The sequence below is a fragment of the Hyla sarda genome, chromosome 4, assembly GCF_029499605.1.
Source record: "Hyla sarda isolate aHylSar1 chromosome 4, aHylSar1.hap1, whole genome shotgun sequence".
NCBI classification, from domain to species: Eukaryota; Metazoa; Chordata; class Amphibia; order Anura; family Hylidae; genus Hyla; species Hyla sarda.
In genome coordinates, this window is record NC_079192.1 from 124,759,043 (window position 1) to 124,775,685 (window position 16,643).

Sequence of the window (16,643 nt, forward strand, 5' to 3'; positions counted from 1 at the left end):
TTCACCTGACCTTGGGATTCCCTTGTAAAGTAATTGAAGCTTATATTTTTTTGGAAATAGGTAGCTTTAATGATTGCTGTTGTTTAAAATAACTTTTTTTTCCATTTGATTGTGATTCCAAACATATTTGTAGTATACCCAATATAACTCCTTATCTCAGTGTTTCCCTTTCCTGCAATCTTCTGACCAATGCCTTTTAGATGAAATCTGTTTCTAGCAACAGCTACATTAGGACTAAATACAGGAATTGGGAGTGGGGCTAAACATGTACTATGTTCAGGAGAGAAAGGAAGAGCACCTTAGAAAGCCTGTGCTGTGTGAGCTGAGCCAGTCTGTCTGCTGAAGATGATCAACAATGTTCCTGGAAGCTAAAGCAACTCTTTCCTCTTACCATAAAGCTAAGGGCAACTGTCCCTTGTGTTAATACCAGTGCTGTAGTGTTAAAGGGGTTCTGTAGTGAAAGATAACCTGTGACCCCCCGCGATATCCTAAACAGGGCTCTGTCTGCTGGAAGGGGCGTGCCTACTCCCCGACACAGACGGGGCCCCGTTCAGGAGATTGTGGGGGGTCCAAGAGGTCTGACCCCCTGCGTTCTATAACTTATGCCCTATGCTTTGGATAGGGAATAAGTTATTTTTTACTCCACTACTCCTTTAGTCTGGAGCCTGTTCAGTGCATTTTCACCAGCACTATGTTATGGCATATGAGAAAGGAGAAGGTGATGTGCTGTGATTGGCCAAACAAGGGACTTCAGCATACACTGGAGAGCTAGCGTATATTTTAATTGAAATCTATGCCAGCTCTGAGCTACTATAACATAGATAGTGAAGCAGAGCATGTTTCTCTTAATGAATCGTCTGAATCCTAACGGCATGTGAGATTATGGTCTTAGTTAATGCCTTCCGCTGTTTTGGGTCTGAAGCAGTTCCCGGTAGTGAGCTCCATAAGGGAGATATATTATTGCATTTAGAGCTTTTTTTTTTTCCTTTTCTAAAGCCGGGCGCACAAAATGTTGCAGATGCGTCTAAGCACTTTTTTTTTTTGCAACTTTTGTAGGTACAAAAAGTATCACACAGCCTTACTTAAATGGGTATTGTCAGTCTAAAAACTAATAAAAAGTTATTACTGATGAAAATTAAAGACCTTTTGCAATTTTTTGAATATCTCATAAAGAAAACGGCTCCTGAGAATCCCAGCACTAGGGGTCCCCATACCTACTGGGACACTAACCAGTCCTGCAGCAGCATCAGGCTTATCCACAAGTCATGGACAAAAGATGACTCATGGATAAGGCTGCATGAGCAGATGCACCAATCACCTCCCTCCACCACAAGGAGGGACACACCCCCTTCCCCTGAGAGGATTTCTAACACTGTGAGCTAATGAAAAGTGGGATTTTTTTGGGGCAGAAAATTGGCAGAGGAGAGGAGAAATCATCAAAGTGGTGTTCTGAAGTGATTTATTGGTTGTTTTTTTTGTTGCTAAAGTGCGCCTAATTTATCAACCCTCCTGTGATAGTATGATAAATATGTCGCACATAAGCAAAAAATATTAATAAAAATGACTTCAGAAGAGTTCAACAAGTTCAACATAAAAGCCCACTGTGGTTATCCAGATACTGTAATCCTCCCATTCCCCAAAAAACCATGGTTGCCCTTTTCTGCACCCACTCCAGTTAAAGGGGTACTCCGGTGAAAAACTTTTTTTTTTTTTTTTTTTAATCAACTGGTGCCAGAAAGTTAAACAGATTTGTAAATTACTTCTATTAAAAAATCTTAATCCTTCCTGTACTTATTAGCTGCTGAATACTACAGCAGAAATTATTTTCTTTTTGAAACACAGAGCTGTCTGCTGACATCATGAGCACAGTGCTCTCTGCTGACATCTCTGTCCATTTTAGGAACTGCCAGAGTAAAAGGAAATCCCCATAGCAGAGATGTCAGCAGAGAGCACTGTGCTCATGATGTCAGCAGACAGCTCTGTGTTTCAAAAAGAAAATAATTTCTGCTGTAGTATTCAGCAGCTAATAAGTACAGGAAGGATTTATATTTTTTATTAGAAGTAATTTACAAATCTGTTTAACTTTCTGGCACCAGTTGATAAAAAAAAAAAAAGTTTTTCACCGGAGTACCCCTTTAACCTTTTGGGGACGAAGGGCGTATGCATACGCCCTTGCGTCCTGGTACTTAAGGACGAAGGGCGTATCCATACTCCCGTGGGAATTTCGGTCCCCGCCGCGCGCCGGGCCCGGGGTGACTGCTGATATTTATCAGCAGGCACCCCGTGCAAATGCCCAGGGGGGTCATTAGACCCCCCCCCCATGTCGGCGATCGGCGCAAATCGCAAGTGAATTCACTTGTCTAAGACACCCACGATCCCCCTAAAGCGATAGGAGTGAAGGGGGAACGGGTGCCACCCCACCTATCTCTGCTATTGGTGGTCTAGACGCGACCACCAATAGCAGATCTGGGGCGGGGGGGGGGGTTTACTTTCGTTTTCGCCGTCCTGCCCACCCACAATAGGCGGGGCAGAACGTGGAAAACGAAGAGGAGCGGCGCTGGAGTCCACTTACCCGTCCGGAGGCAGCGGAGCGATGGCGATCTGCGGCGGCATGCGGCAGAAGAGGACGGCTCCCTGGATGCGACGGAAGCCGGTGAGTTGCCTAGCAACATCTAGAGGGCTACAGTCTGAGACCACTATACTGGTCTCTAGACTGTAACCCTCCAGATGTTGCAAAACTACAACTCCCAGCATGCCCAGACAGCTGTTTGCTGTGTGGGCATGCTGGAAGTTGTAGTTTTGCAACAGCTGGAGGTCTACAGTTTAGAGACCACTGCACAGTGATCTCTATACTGCCCTCTAGATCTTGCAAAACTACAACTCCTAGCATGCCCACACAGCTGTTTTCTGTGTGGGCATGCTGGGAGTTGTAGTTTTGCAACACCTGGAGGTCCACAGTTTGGAGATCACTGTTCAGTGGTCTCTAAATTGTAGCACTCCAGATGTTGCAAAACTACAAATTCCAGCATGCCCACACAGAAAACAGCTGTCTCGGCATGCTGGGAGTTGTAGTTGTGTACCTCAAGCTGTTGCATAACTACATCTCCCAGTATGCCCTTCTGTGATCAGTACATGCTGGGAATTGTAGTTTTGCAACAGCTGGAGGCACACTGGTTGGAAAATACTGAGTTAGGTAACAGAACCTAACTGAAGGTTTTCCAACCAGTGTGCCTCCAGCAGTTGCAAAACTACAACTCCCAGCATGTACTGACAGACCGTGCATGCTGGGAGTTGTAGTTTTGCAACAGCTGGAGGCTCACTGGTTGGAAAATACTGAGTTAGGTAACAGAACCTAACTGAAGGTTTTCCAACCAGTGTGCCTCCAGCTGTTGCAAAACTACAACTCCCAGCATGCACGGTCTGTCAGTACATGCTGCTGGGAGTTGTAGTTTTGAAACAGCTGGAGGTTTGCCCCCCCCCCCCCCCCCCATGTGAACGTACATACAGGATACATTCACACGGGCAGGTTTACAGCAAGTTTCCTGCTTCAAGTATGAGCTGCGGCAAATTTTTCGCCGCAGCGCAAATTCCTAACCCACCGTAACCCGCCAGTGTGAATGTACCCTAAAAACACTACACTAACACCTAATAAAGAGTAAAACACAACATAAACACCACCCTACACTGACCCCCCCCCCCCCCAATAAAAATGAAAAACGTATTGTACGGCAGTGTTTCCAAAACGGAGCCTCCAGGCATGCTGGGAGTTTAGCTGGAGGCACCGTTTGGGAATCACTGGCGTAGAATACCCCTATGTCCACCCCTATGCAATCCCTAATTTAGTCCTCAAATGCGCATGGTGCTCTCTCACTTCGTAGTGCTGTCGTATTTCAAGGAAACAGTTTAGGGACACATATGGGGTATCGCCGTACTCAGGAGAAATTGCACTACAAATTTTGAGGGGCTTGTTCTCCTTTTACCCCTTATGAAAAGGAAAAGTTGGGGCCTACACCAGCCTGTTAGTGTAAAAAAAAAAGTTTTTACACTAACATGATGGTGTTGCCCTTTACTTTATATTTTCACAAGAGGTAAAAGGAAAAAAAGACCCCCAAAATTTGTAACGCAATTTCTCCTGAGTACGTAAATACCCCACATGTGGCCGTAAAATGTTCTGCGGACGCACAACAAGGTTCAGGAGTGAGAGCGCACCATGTACATTTGAGGCCTAAATTGGTGATTTGCACAGGGGTGGCTGATTTTACAGCGGTTCTGACATAAACCCCAAAAAATAAATATCCACATGTGATCCCATTTTGGAAACTACACCCCTCACGGAATGTAATAAGAGGTATAGTGAGCCTTAACACCCCACATGTGACTGACAGATTTTTGGAACAGTGGTACGTGAAAATGAAAAATGAATTTTTTTTGTTTGCACAGCCCACTGCTCCAAAGATCTGTCAAACGCCAGTAGGGTGTAAATGCTCACTGTACCCCTTATTACATTCCGTGAGGGGTGTAGTTTCCAAAATGGGGTCACATGTGGGGGGGGTCCACTGTTCTGGCACCACAGGGGGCTTTGTAAATGCACATGGCCCCCGACTTCCATTCCAAACAAATTATCTCTCTAAAAGCTCAATGGCGCTCCTTCTCTTCTGAGCATTGTAGTTCGCTCGCAGAGCACTTGACGTCCAAACATGGGGTATTTCCATACTCAGAAGAAATGGGGTTACAAATTTTGGGGGGCATTTTCTCCTATTACCCTTTGTAAAAAAGTAAAATTTGGGGAAAACCCAGCATTTTAGTGGAATTTTTTTTTTTCATTTACACATCCGACTTTAACAAAAAGTTGGCAAACACCTGTGGGGTGTTAAGGCTCACCGTACCCCTTGTTACGTTCCTTGAGGGGTGTCGTTTCCATAATAGTGTGCGATGTGGGGTTTTTTGCTGTCCTGGCACCATAGGGGCTTCCTAAATGGGACATGCCCCCCAAAAACCATTTCAGAAAAACTCACTCTCCAAAATCCCATTGTTGCTCCTTCCCTTCTGAGCCCTCTACTGCGCCCGCCGAACACTTGACATACACATATGAGGTATTTTCTTACTCGAGAGAAATTGGGTTACAAATTTTGAGAGGATTTTTTTCCTTTTACCCCTTGTAAAAATTCAAAAACTGGGTCTACAAGAACATGCGAGTGTAAAAAATGAAGATTTTGAATTTTCTCCTTCACTTTGCTGCTATTCCTGTGAAACACCTGAAGGGTTAACACACTTACTGAATGTCTTTTTGAATACTTTGAGGGGTGCAGTTTTTATAATGGGGTCATTTATGGGGTATTTCTAACCAGAAGACCCTTCAAATCCACTTCAAACCTGAACTGGTCCCTGAAAAATTCCGATTTTGAAAATTTTGCGAAAAATTGGAAAATTGCTGCTGAACTTTGAAGCCCCCTGATGTTTTCCAAAAGTAAAAACTCATCAATTTTATGATGCAAACTTAAAGTAGACATATTGTATATGTGAATCAATATATAATTTATTTGGAATATCCAAAGAGAGCAGAGAGCTTCAAAGCAGAGAGCTTCAAAGTTAGAAAAATGCAAAATTTTCAAATTTTTCATGAAATTTTTGAATTTTTCACCAAGAAAGGATGCAAGTATCGACAAAAATTTACCACTAACATAAAGTAGAATATGTCACGAAAAAACTATCTAGGAATCAAATTTATAAGTAAAAGCATTCCAGAGTTATTAATGCTTAAAGTGACAGTGGTCAGATTTGCAAAAAATGCTCCCGTCCTCAGGGTCATAATGGGCTCCGTCACAAAGGGGTTAAGCCATGGTGCCCAAAATTGGACACAATACTCTATTGTATGGTCTGACTAATGATTTATACAGAAGCAAAACAATGTCCATGTCTTGAGCCTCTGTACCTCTCTTCATACATACCATGACTTTACTAACCTTGGCAGCTGCTGACTGGTACTGATCACTAAAGTTGAGCTTTACTGTCCACTAGTATAAATATTTTAAAATTGGGGGCAGAGCTAGCCACGGACCTGAGCAGTCGCAAGGACCTAGAGATCCTACTGAGGGGACACTTCTCGGGCAGTTTTGACACATGGGAGGGTGACCCCAAAGGCTTCCTGACATTGTGCTCGTCATTTTGACCCCTCTCCCGGCTCCTTGTGCCTCTGGACTTAGAGCACCCGCTACAAAACCGCGGGAACTGGCCGACGCCACCTCACCTGGCCCGCCGGAGCCACTCTGAGGACCCACTACTGGACAGCATGGGACTTCTAAGCTAGACTGCCAGCGCCTCTGGGACTGCAGGTACCTGCCTGCCCCCACTATTAGCAAAGGCAGCACTCCATATACAGAGCGCTGCCTGCGCTACCCTGGTGCTTTCCCCTGCTGCAGCCCAGCGCTCACTGACATTATCCCCAACCGCTCCTGACCCTGGGTTGCACAGCTCTCCCTGCTCCTGTCTTTGTCCTGCCTGCACTGCACACTCCTACAGTTTATACAGGAGTGAGCCATAAAGTGTTTGAACTGCCTGCCCTTCCTGTCATCTCATCACTCCCCACTGTCAGGGCCGGCATTAGGGGTAGGCAAACAGGGCATTTGCCAAGGGCCCCCATCCACCAGAGGGCCCCCTGCAGCTTCCCCGACTCCCGTGGGTTGGGCAGAGTGCATCAGCAGCAGGCTGCAGCATTTGGGTGTACACCGCGCTGTAGCCGATTTCTGATCTGATCTGAGGTTCACTCCGCACTGCGTATGTATGTGTGAATATCTTTGTGTGTTTACAATAGTAGAGCTGGTTTGTAATCAGGCAGTGTTCACATATAAGGTGTGCAAAAACGTTTACCGCTATCTATATTCAGGGTGGTGCTCAGTAACAGGGCATCAAGCAATCATAAGGCAGATTGAAATAACGGCACTCACCCACTGTAGATGATTATTACACTTTTTTTCATTTTGGTGTATAATAAAAAACTTCTTATAACCTGTGCTGTACTGGATTTTCTTATGCATCTCACTTTGTCCTGCTTAATTACAGTCTCTCCCCTTCTCCTCCCTCCCCCCTTTTTCTCATCCTTATCTATTTAGTCTTGTTCCTATTCTCCACATCTATTGTCTTAACCCCTGCATATTTGTGAGATGTAACCTGTGTCTTCTGCTTGTGAGCTTAGATTTGCTTTGGACTTGATAAAGGGAGGAATCCCGAAAGCTTGTCTCTACAAAATGCTGTTAGTCCAATAAAAAGGGTATTACAAGATACTGCAACATTTTATGATTTGCATCTATAAAGTTGCGTGTGCCCAGTGGACACAGCATGACGCCAGTCCCGGGTGAGCTCAGTCAGCTGGGACTCTGGACGGAAGTCTGAGGGTGGGAAATATTGTATAGAGGCCAGGTCTGTGGTGTGGAATTTGCTGGATGTTATGCCATGTGTGTGGGCAGGTGTACAGAATGACAAATTCTGTACTGGGCAACCACATTAGCCTGTGTAAATTAATCCCACAACTGTTGCACATCACTCCACACCCTCTAGGCCAGTAATCTTCTGTGGAGGGGGACGCCTGGATAGCTGTGGCTGTAAGGCTCTGTTCACAAAGCGTAAAATGTCTGGAATGGCCGCCTGGAAAACACGTGCAGACTTTCCGCACATTTGAATAATCCGCTGGGACTGCTCAGAAATAGACGGCAATGTATTTCCAAGCTAAATCCACAAAAAGAATAGACATGTCTGTTCTTTTTGTGGACTCCGGAATTGGGATTTCCATGGCTGAAACATGTTTTTGTCGGGGAAATTCCACCATGTGAACAGTGCAGCAGAATTCCATTGAAATCAATAGGAATCTGCTGCAGCCGAATGTCCGTCCAGAATATGCATACGGAATTCTGCACGAACATTCCGCTGTGTAAAAATACACTAAATAGGTTTGGCAGCTGCCACTGGCCTTCTGTCTGGCTCTGCAGCTTGCCTGAAGCAGGGGAAAAAATGCACCTGCCCAGTGCTCAGAACTACATGTCCCGGCCGGGCGTTAGGTGATATGAATTCCACACCACTGTAGTGTTCATATTTATTTGCATAGTTGTCAAATATGGTGTGTTTTTAGAGGGGACATATTTCTTGTGGCATATGCCCCTGATTTTTTTAAGACAATAGCAACATTCCTAGCATACCACTCTACCTGAATTGGCTGAATGTGACTGTATTGTTGTTACAATATTTTAGCATTTGGGGCCCCACTTTTAGTTATGTCCAGGGCCACACTTTGCCTAAAACCGTCCCTGCCCACTGTGCTGGACCCTGTGGCTAGAAGTCAAATGACCTGTTGCCTGCCTGTCATCCATCTCCAGACCGCACTGACACCACACAGGAAAGCAGCTGTCCTTTGAAGTCTGGGTATCTTACACAGCACAATGAAACTTCTCCTCGCTCACAGACTCACTGCTGCTTTCCCTAGTCTGCACTACCACTTAGTGGCAATTTGAAGTAACTACAAGTGGGATATTATTCTACAGTGGTCCCTCAACATACGATGGTAATCCGTTCCAAATGGACCATCGTTTGTTGAAACCATCGTATGTTGAAGGATCTGTGCAATGTAAAGTATAGGACAGGCCAATGGCTGTCCAGGCATGCTGGGAGTTGTAGTTTTGCAACATCTGGCGATCCGCAGGTTGAAGACCACTGGTATTGAAGGTTGTACTCACGTGTCCCCGCCTCTCCGGACCTTCACCGCTGCCCTGGATGTCGCCTTCCATCGCTGTTGCCGCGTCCCCGGGGTGTCCCCGACGCTCCGGCAAGGCCTGTGCGTCGCCCCATGACGTCGCTACGCACGCCTATTGGATTACAGGACGGCGTGCGCAGCGACGTGATGACGACGATGAAGAGCGCCGACGATGCAGGGGATCCTGAAGAGGACGCGCTGGAGCCCCGAGGACAGGCAAGTGATAGTCAGCGGACCACACGGGGCACCGTAAATGGCTATCCGGTGGCAGCTGAAGCAGTTTGTACCGTCTGTAACCGTTTATGCGATGGCCCCGACATACAAATACATCGCATGTTGATGCTGCCTTCAACATGCGATGGCCTCTGTGAGTGATCGTATGCTGAAATGATCGTATGTCGGGGGGGGGTCACACTATTTGCTTCCTCTGTGATTCTGCACTGCTCTGCTAAGTAGCTTCCCCACTCTGGGTGTGGGGCATCGAGGATTGCCACATTTTACTGACTTTCCACTGCCCGGATCCTCTGGGTTAGAAAAATCAACCTGTAATGTTTGTGTGACAGACTAATGAGAAACAGGGCGTACCCCTCTTCCTGCACCCCCTGGGATAACGAATTGTGTCCCCTTCTCATCCTGGCTCTCTGCTGATGGATACAGTTCTAGCTAGGAACATGCCTACCACCTCTACCAGATCTTCCAACCAGACTCTGAGCTCCTCACAGCTTCCCTCGAAGCCTCGAAAGATCAAGCCCCCAGAAACTAGGGATTTCCCGATACCGGACATTTGCTTGAGTACTTGTACTCGTGCAAATGTCACCGATTCATTTACTGATACTTTTGCCAGCTCCTGTGCAGCGGGTCCATTTCCAAGCTGGTTAGACACTGCAGCGGTTGGGGCTGCGGCAGGTCCCATGTAGGCGGTGGGGGGCTGAGGTGTTTCCTAGCTGATCATTGGTGGGGGCAGCGGTGGCTCCCATGTTCCTCCCAGGAGTGGCTAGCGCTGGAAGGAAGTGACATTGACTTAAAGCCACTTCCTCCCAGTGATCGATGGTGGAGCCGTATAGGAGGGAGCAAAACAAGCCAGGTCAAGTACAGTGCATTAAATGGAGTCTATCCAATTCATGTTTACTTAATGAACATGAAATAAGGGGGTTGGGCATATGAGGCGGGGGAAGGGGAATATAAGAGGAATGCAAATAGGCAAATGATATAAAAAGAATGGGCATATCAAGGGAATGGCTATATGAATTTCATAAAGCCATTGCCCTCAAATGCCCATTCCCCCTCTTGTATGACTATTTCCCCCTCTTATATGCTCAATCCCCTTATATGTCCACCCCCCTCCCCCCCCCCCGCATATGCCCATTCCCCCTCATGTAGCCATTTCTCCAAATTTCATACAGCCATTCCCCAGATAGTATGAGGGAAATGGCTATTTGAAATGAGGGGAATAGTTATGATGAAATGGAGACATTGGACATAAAATGGGATTTCACAATGTGTTTATTATATTGCATCACATATTTTTCAATATGTTAATTATTGTATTGTTAGAATAGGTATCAGTAATTGGTATCGGCGAGTACTTAAATAAAAGTATTGGTACTTGTACTCAGTCTTAAAAAAAGAAAATCGTATCAGGACATTACTACCAAAAACAACTGTAATTCCCCTGGGGTCTCTCAAACCTCTGACTTTCCTCCCCAAGACTCTCCGGTGGCCCCTAAGTTGGATGACATTACACCTCCCAACCTGTCGCCAGCCAGAAGCGTGGACTCTTCTACCCTGACAAGCATCGGGCCTCCATGGCACAAGAGGTCTCCCACTACCTCCTGCCCCTGCTGGACAAGCGCGTTGATGTCTTACATTCTTTGTTTAATGTGCGTTTTTTTCAAGGCAGCAAAAACGGCACATGCAGTATTTTTTTCTTCCGTGAAAAAAAGAAAAAAAAAAAAAAAAAAACACATCATACTTTTAACATTAACCCCTTAAGGACCAAGCATTTTTCTGTTTTTACACTTTCGTTTTTTCCTCCTCACCTTTTAAAAATCATAACCCTTTCAATTTTGCACCTAAAAATCCATATGAGGGCTTATTTTTTGCGCCACCAATTCTACTTTGGAATGACATCAGTCATTTTACACAAACATTTATGGCGAAATGGAAAAAAAATCATTGTGCGACAAAATTGAAGAAAAAACACCATTTTGTAAATTTTGGGGGCTTCTGTTTCTATGCAGTAAATTTTTCAGTAAAAATAACACCTTATCTTTATTCTGTAGGTCCATACGATTAAAATGATCCCCTACTTATATAGGTTTGATTTTGTCGTACTTCTGGAAAAAATCCTAACTACATGCAGGAAAATTTATACATTTAAAATTGTCCTTTTCTGACCCCTATAACTTTTTTATTTTTCCACGTACAGGGTGGTTTGAGGGCTAATTTTTTTGCGCCGTGATCTGAAGTTTTAATCGGTACCATTTTTATTTTGATTGGACTTTTTGATCGCTTTTTATTCCTTTTTTTTATGGTATGAAAAGTGACCAAAAATACGCTATTTTGGAATTTGGAATTTTTTTGCGTGTACGCCATTGACCGTGTGGTTTAATTAATGATATATTTTTATAGTTCAGACATTTACGCACGCAGCGATACTCCATATGTTTATTTTTATTATGGTTACATATTTTTAATATGGAATTTGGGAAAAGGGAGGTGATTTAAACTTTTAATAAAGAAGGGGTTAATGTGTGTGTTTTTAAACTTTTTTTAAACTTTTTTTTTTTTTTTTACACTTTTAGTTCCCTTAGGGGACTTTTAGGAGGAATCATTTGATTCCTCATACAGATGAATGGGATTACATACAATCCCATTCATCTGTGTGATCTGCGCTCGATTAATAAAGCCTGGTCCTGCCAGGCTTTATCATTCAGAGAGCCGGAGCTGACACAGGAGGAAAGGTAAGCCCTCAGGCTACCTCAGTAGTGGATCGCCCCCCCGCGATCGCGCTGCGGGGGAGCGATCCACCCCACTGGACCACCAGGGACTGTATACAGACACCTTTAGACGCCGCTGTCAACTTTGACAGCGGCGATCTAAAGGGTTAATAGCCGGCCGCGGCGATCGCCGCATGTCGGCTATTAACGCCGGCCCCCAGCTACAGGAATCAGCGGGAGCCCGCGTCATACCCCGGTAACGGCCATTGGACGAGTATAGACGTCCATGGTTGTTATCGGGTTAAAGCTTCATCAGTGTCCCATAGACTTCAATGTCATCCGTTTGCCCCCGGTTTATACTAACCGTTATTTCTTCTGAGCATGCTCAGAAGAGGTGAAATCAGACTCCTGCAGTGTTGTGGGACTACTACTACTACTACTACTACCATTATGGAACAGACTTGTTTCCATGATGGGAATAGTAGTTCCCTGGCTGCAGGAGTCTACAGACAGCTGGGGAGGCTACATTAGTGTTTGTACTACAACCCCCATCATGGAACAGAGGGATTGATCGCAACCGGGTCTTGCTTCTGACACCCAATGTGATCAGAAGTTATTAAGCAGGGGAGCGGGCGGCATGGTGCACAACCCTGCGATGTATGGTGTTTTAACTTTCATTTTTGAATCCTCCGCGGGGAGCCCTGAATGGCCGGTACTGAGGAGCCAATCAGGGCTCTCAGCGGGGGATTTAAAAATGAACATTGGGAGTAGCAGGGGGCCATATGTATATTGAAAGCGCTGTGGAGGGGGGGGCAAGATAATATTGCACTGCAAGGGCGGGGAGAGGGGGGGAGGCAGACATATAGCCTATATATCTAGCCCCCCACCACATTTATAATATGCCCCCCTACAGCACATTAATAGATATATACCCCAGCCAGCGCGCATAATTATATATAGCAGCGCATGTATAATGTTCCCCCAAGCAGCGCATGTATAATGTACCCCAACCCGATGCTGCTGCTAGAATACTTTTCAAACATAGTGCTGCGGTGGCATATGTATATAGATGCACTTGGGGGGGGAAGATAACGCTATATGTCTGCCCCCCCAGCGCATCTATATACATATACCCCTGCAGCCCTATGAATGAAAAGTATTTCTGTCAGCATGTGTGTCATATTTATTAATGCGCTGCAGGGGGCATATTATAAATGCGCTGGGGGGCTAGCTTGCTGTCCGCTTCCCTGCTTAATAACTTCTAAATCGCACAGGGTGTCAGAAGTGAGCCCCGATGCGATCAATCCCTCAGCCCCTGTACTACAACCTCCATCATGGAACAGAGTCTGTTCCATGATGGGAGTAGTAGTAGTCCTGGCTGCAGGAGTCTGTAGGTGGCTGACTTTTCATACTAAGGGATGAAAAACTGATGCAAAAAGAGGCCACAAAATGTCATCCGTTTGCATCCATTAGTAGTATGGTCCGTTTATGGGAGAAAAACGGGACAGAAGTAAACGGCCGTGTGAACGCACCTTAAAGCCCTAAAAATAGCCGACCTGGATACCTGCATGGCCACCTGTGAACATTCTCTGACTGAAGTGGAACAAGCTCTCTCTCCCAACAGCAACACGAGAATATCATCTTAAGAGATAAGCTTGAAGACTTTGAGAACAGGGACAGGCGAAACAACCTCTGCTTTATAATCAGAAAGAAGCCAAGCCATTTGTAATCAGCTGTTGTCTTGAGCCGAAAATGATCCTGAAAAAGGGTTGAGACAACAGTCATTCAGAGACCGGAGGGACCATGAATTCACCCAAAAAGGGGTCAATCCACCCCACATATGTAAGGCAAGTAAAGCAATTAGGACATAACTTTTTACTATTGTGCCTGAGATGTCAAGTTAATAAACATTTTATTATGGATATGAGGATATCAATGTGCATTTTTCACTTTTATGGAGATGTATACACAAAAATGTTTTTTGTAGACTTGTTTCACAATTTTTTTTTATCCCATTAAGGGATAACCATTTTTTGTACTTTATTTCATACTTAAAATGTATTACGATACTCCTGTATACTAATACATTATACTCCAAGTCCCTCTGACACAGGCTGCTGTTAGGGCAAAAGTTATCGTGCTCTACCTGCCAGCTAAGTTAACAGCAGACCTAGTGCCCTTTCTTGGTCCTCAGAAAGGCCTGCAGTGGTTTTCCTTAGTCTCCAATTAATCAGGTCCCTGGGTTTCCCAGTGAACCATAGTTGGGAGTTTACTTTTGATGTCATACTTTTGAAGTGTTAAAGCGTGCCTGTCAGATCCCACAAAAATAAAAACAAATTAATATGTTGCTATATACCTAGTCTGGACAATGTACATCTACAGTAATTTTTATGTCTTTAACACCTATATTTATTTAATGAATACCCCTTTTCATTAGCTCAGAGTGTTACAAATCCTCTCAGAGGAAGGGGATGTGTACCTCCCTTGTGGTTGTGGGAGGTTACTGGTGTGTCTACTCATGCAGCCTTGTCCACGAGTCATCTGTTGTCTATGACTAGTGGACAAGCCTGATGCGGCTGCAGGACTAATTAGTGTCCCAGTAGGTATGGGGACCCCTAGTGGTGGGATTTTCATGGTCCATGTCTTTATTAAATATTCAAAATGTTTCAAACTGTATTATCGTTAAAAAAATATTTTTATCTGACAGTGCCAATGGTCAGGATCAGAAATTACTCTCATCCTTGCCATAAGCAGGAGGCTTCTCTAAGGACTGTTCGCACAAATAAGAGGTGGGGCCCAAAACTTCTGTCCATTTGGGGGAGTTTTTTTTTTTTTTTTTTTTAAGACCAGCAGCTCACATACTGGTCTAAATTAATCCCCTTGCCAGCACACTGTCTCACTGGATTTATTTACAGGCATGAGCCTCTACATAAAGCAAGTCTGCATCTCCTTCCTAAAATCGGCACCCTCCCTAGCAAGCATTAACTTTCATATATTTGGCAGACAGGGGCTGCCATGCCCCTCTGAACGAAACCACAAAAGTTTTGTGTACAGCTGGATCTTGCGCAAAACTTTTTTTTTCACAGATTTTTTCCATGCACCAAATCATAAATCCCCCTCTTATTTTATATAATGAAACTGGTGCAAAAATTAAGCTGAAACAAATAAATCTATTTCTTTATATAACACTTTAATAACTTGTGGGTTAAAATAAAATAAGGGAAACACCAGTTGCTGCTCTTTAAATATACTGATACTCAGTGCATTGATGCCAAATAATACACAGACACTTCTATCAGGTTGCATAGTTTTTGAATATTTAATAACTTTAAATCTTTCTAGTCAACATTATATCAACATCCATTAAATAAAAAATTGTCAGAAGCAATTCTTATTGTTTAAATTACAAGAAAATTTACTGTGCACAAAAAATATACAAAAATAGTTTTTCCATTTGATTTTCTCTCCTCACGCTGTAAATGGTCCATTTGCACATACAAGTGATTCAAATTTCTAAGCAGAGGTTTACAATCCATATAGAAACCAAAAATTCTTCTATTTGTAGGAGAGCAATGTATAAATATAGTCTTAGGTGGCAGCATTTCTGCTGAACTTCAGCGTAACTGACTCCATTTCAGAACAAACAAAGTGCCCTGCAAATTTTGTCAAATTACTCTAGAAAAATACTTTTGAAGGATGTCTCCAGACCTTGATCAGCAAGTCCCTACACAAGACATGTAAAATGACATTCTTAGGGTATCCTTAGACAAGGCATGCCCTCAGCACGCAGCTGTCACCGCAGAGGACACCATTTTATTGCTCATTTAGCGGCATTTTGTGGTGATGCTGTCCTCAGTCCACTGACAGATTTGAGCTGAAATTTTCAGACAAGCAGCGAGATTTCTTATAAATCTTAAAACAGAAATGGGGAGAAGGCACGCGAGTAATTTACGATTCCTTAAAAATCGGTGCTTTTCTGACAGGATGAAGATGAAAAAGAAAAGAAAAAAAAAAAAAAGACCCCAACTAAACTACATGTCAAACAGCATGCTGAAAAACAAAAACACACATCAAAACAGTGAGGACAGATGAGATGTTTTAGACAAGAACACTACTTTGCCATTAGCAAATAGTGCCTACAATATACAAAAATTAAACAATACTTGTGTCTTCAGTGCCTGTTCCTAAATTCAGTTTAGATTTGGTTTTAAATTAACCCCTTCAGTGACAGACTGGTAGGTTTTCCTTCCTCTGCTGCACTGCACCATTCCTGTAATGTCACCACTGTAGTGACGACTGACATAACCAGCAGACACTTCAAACATAATTATCCCCCTTGCAGTTAATAACCACTCGCTAATAACCCGCATGCAGCCTATTGCTTGACTCGCTGATGACTGTAAAAAATCTGCAGAATTAGATGGCTTCTAGGGCTCAAACAGTCAAAATATCTTCATAGATCTTTCTATGAACACATAAGATTGGTTTCCCCACTCACTAAGTTCTGGTGGGCATAGGTTGGTGAGACCGAAAGCAACAGAATGCAAAAACTGCAAAATTATATAGAAAATGGCAACATATTCTATTATATAGGCACACAGAACGTTACAAGAGTACCTCTTCATAGTAAAGCATAGTAGCCTAGGCTTTCCTAAATAGTAAAATATGCAGAGGCACTATTGACATGCTTCCAATGCTGGGCGGATGAGGTTTATGATTATTCTTGACACATACCTTTCTAGAAAGTCAGAAAAACATATGTGACAAAAATAGGGGTAGAACATGCACAGCACCTGCAGGTGAGCAGTTGTATAGCCTCTTAAACTGTGCTGTACTGTGTGTATAATTGGGCTTTTCACAAACTGTGGTTTGTATTCGGATCTAAAAAGTAAGACATTTAAACAAAAAGAACAAAATACAAAACAAAAAAAAGAAGTGACTGAAACAAAAACTACCACAACTTC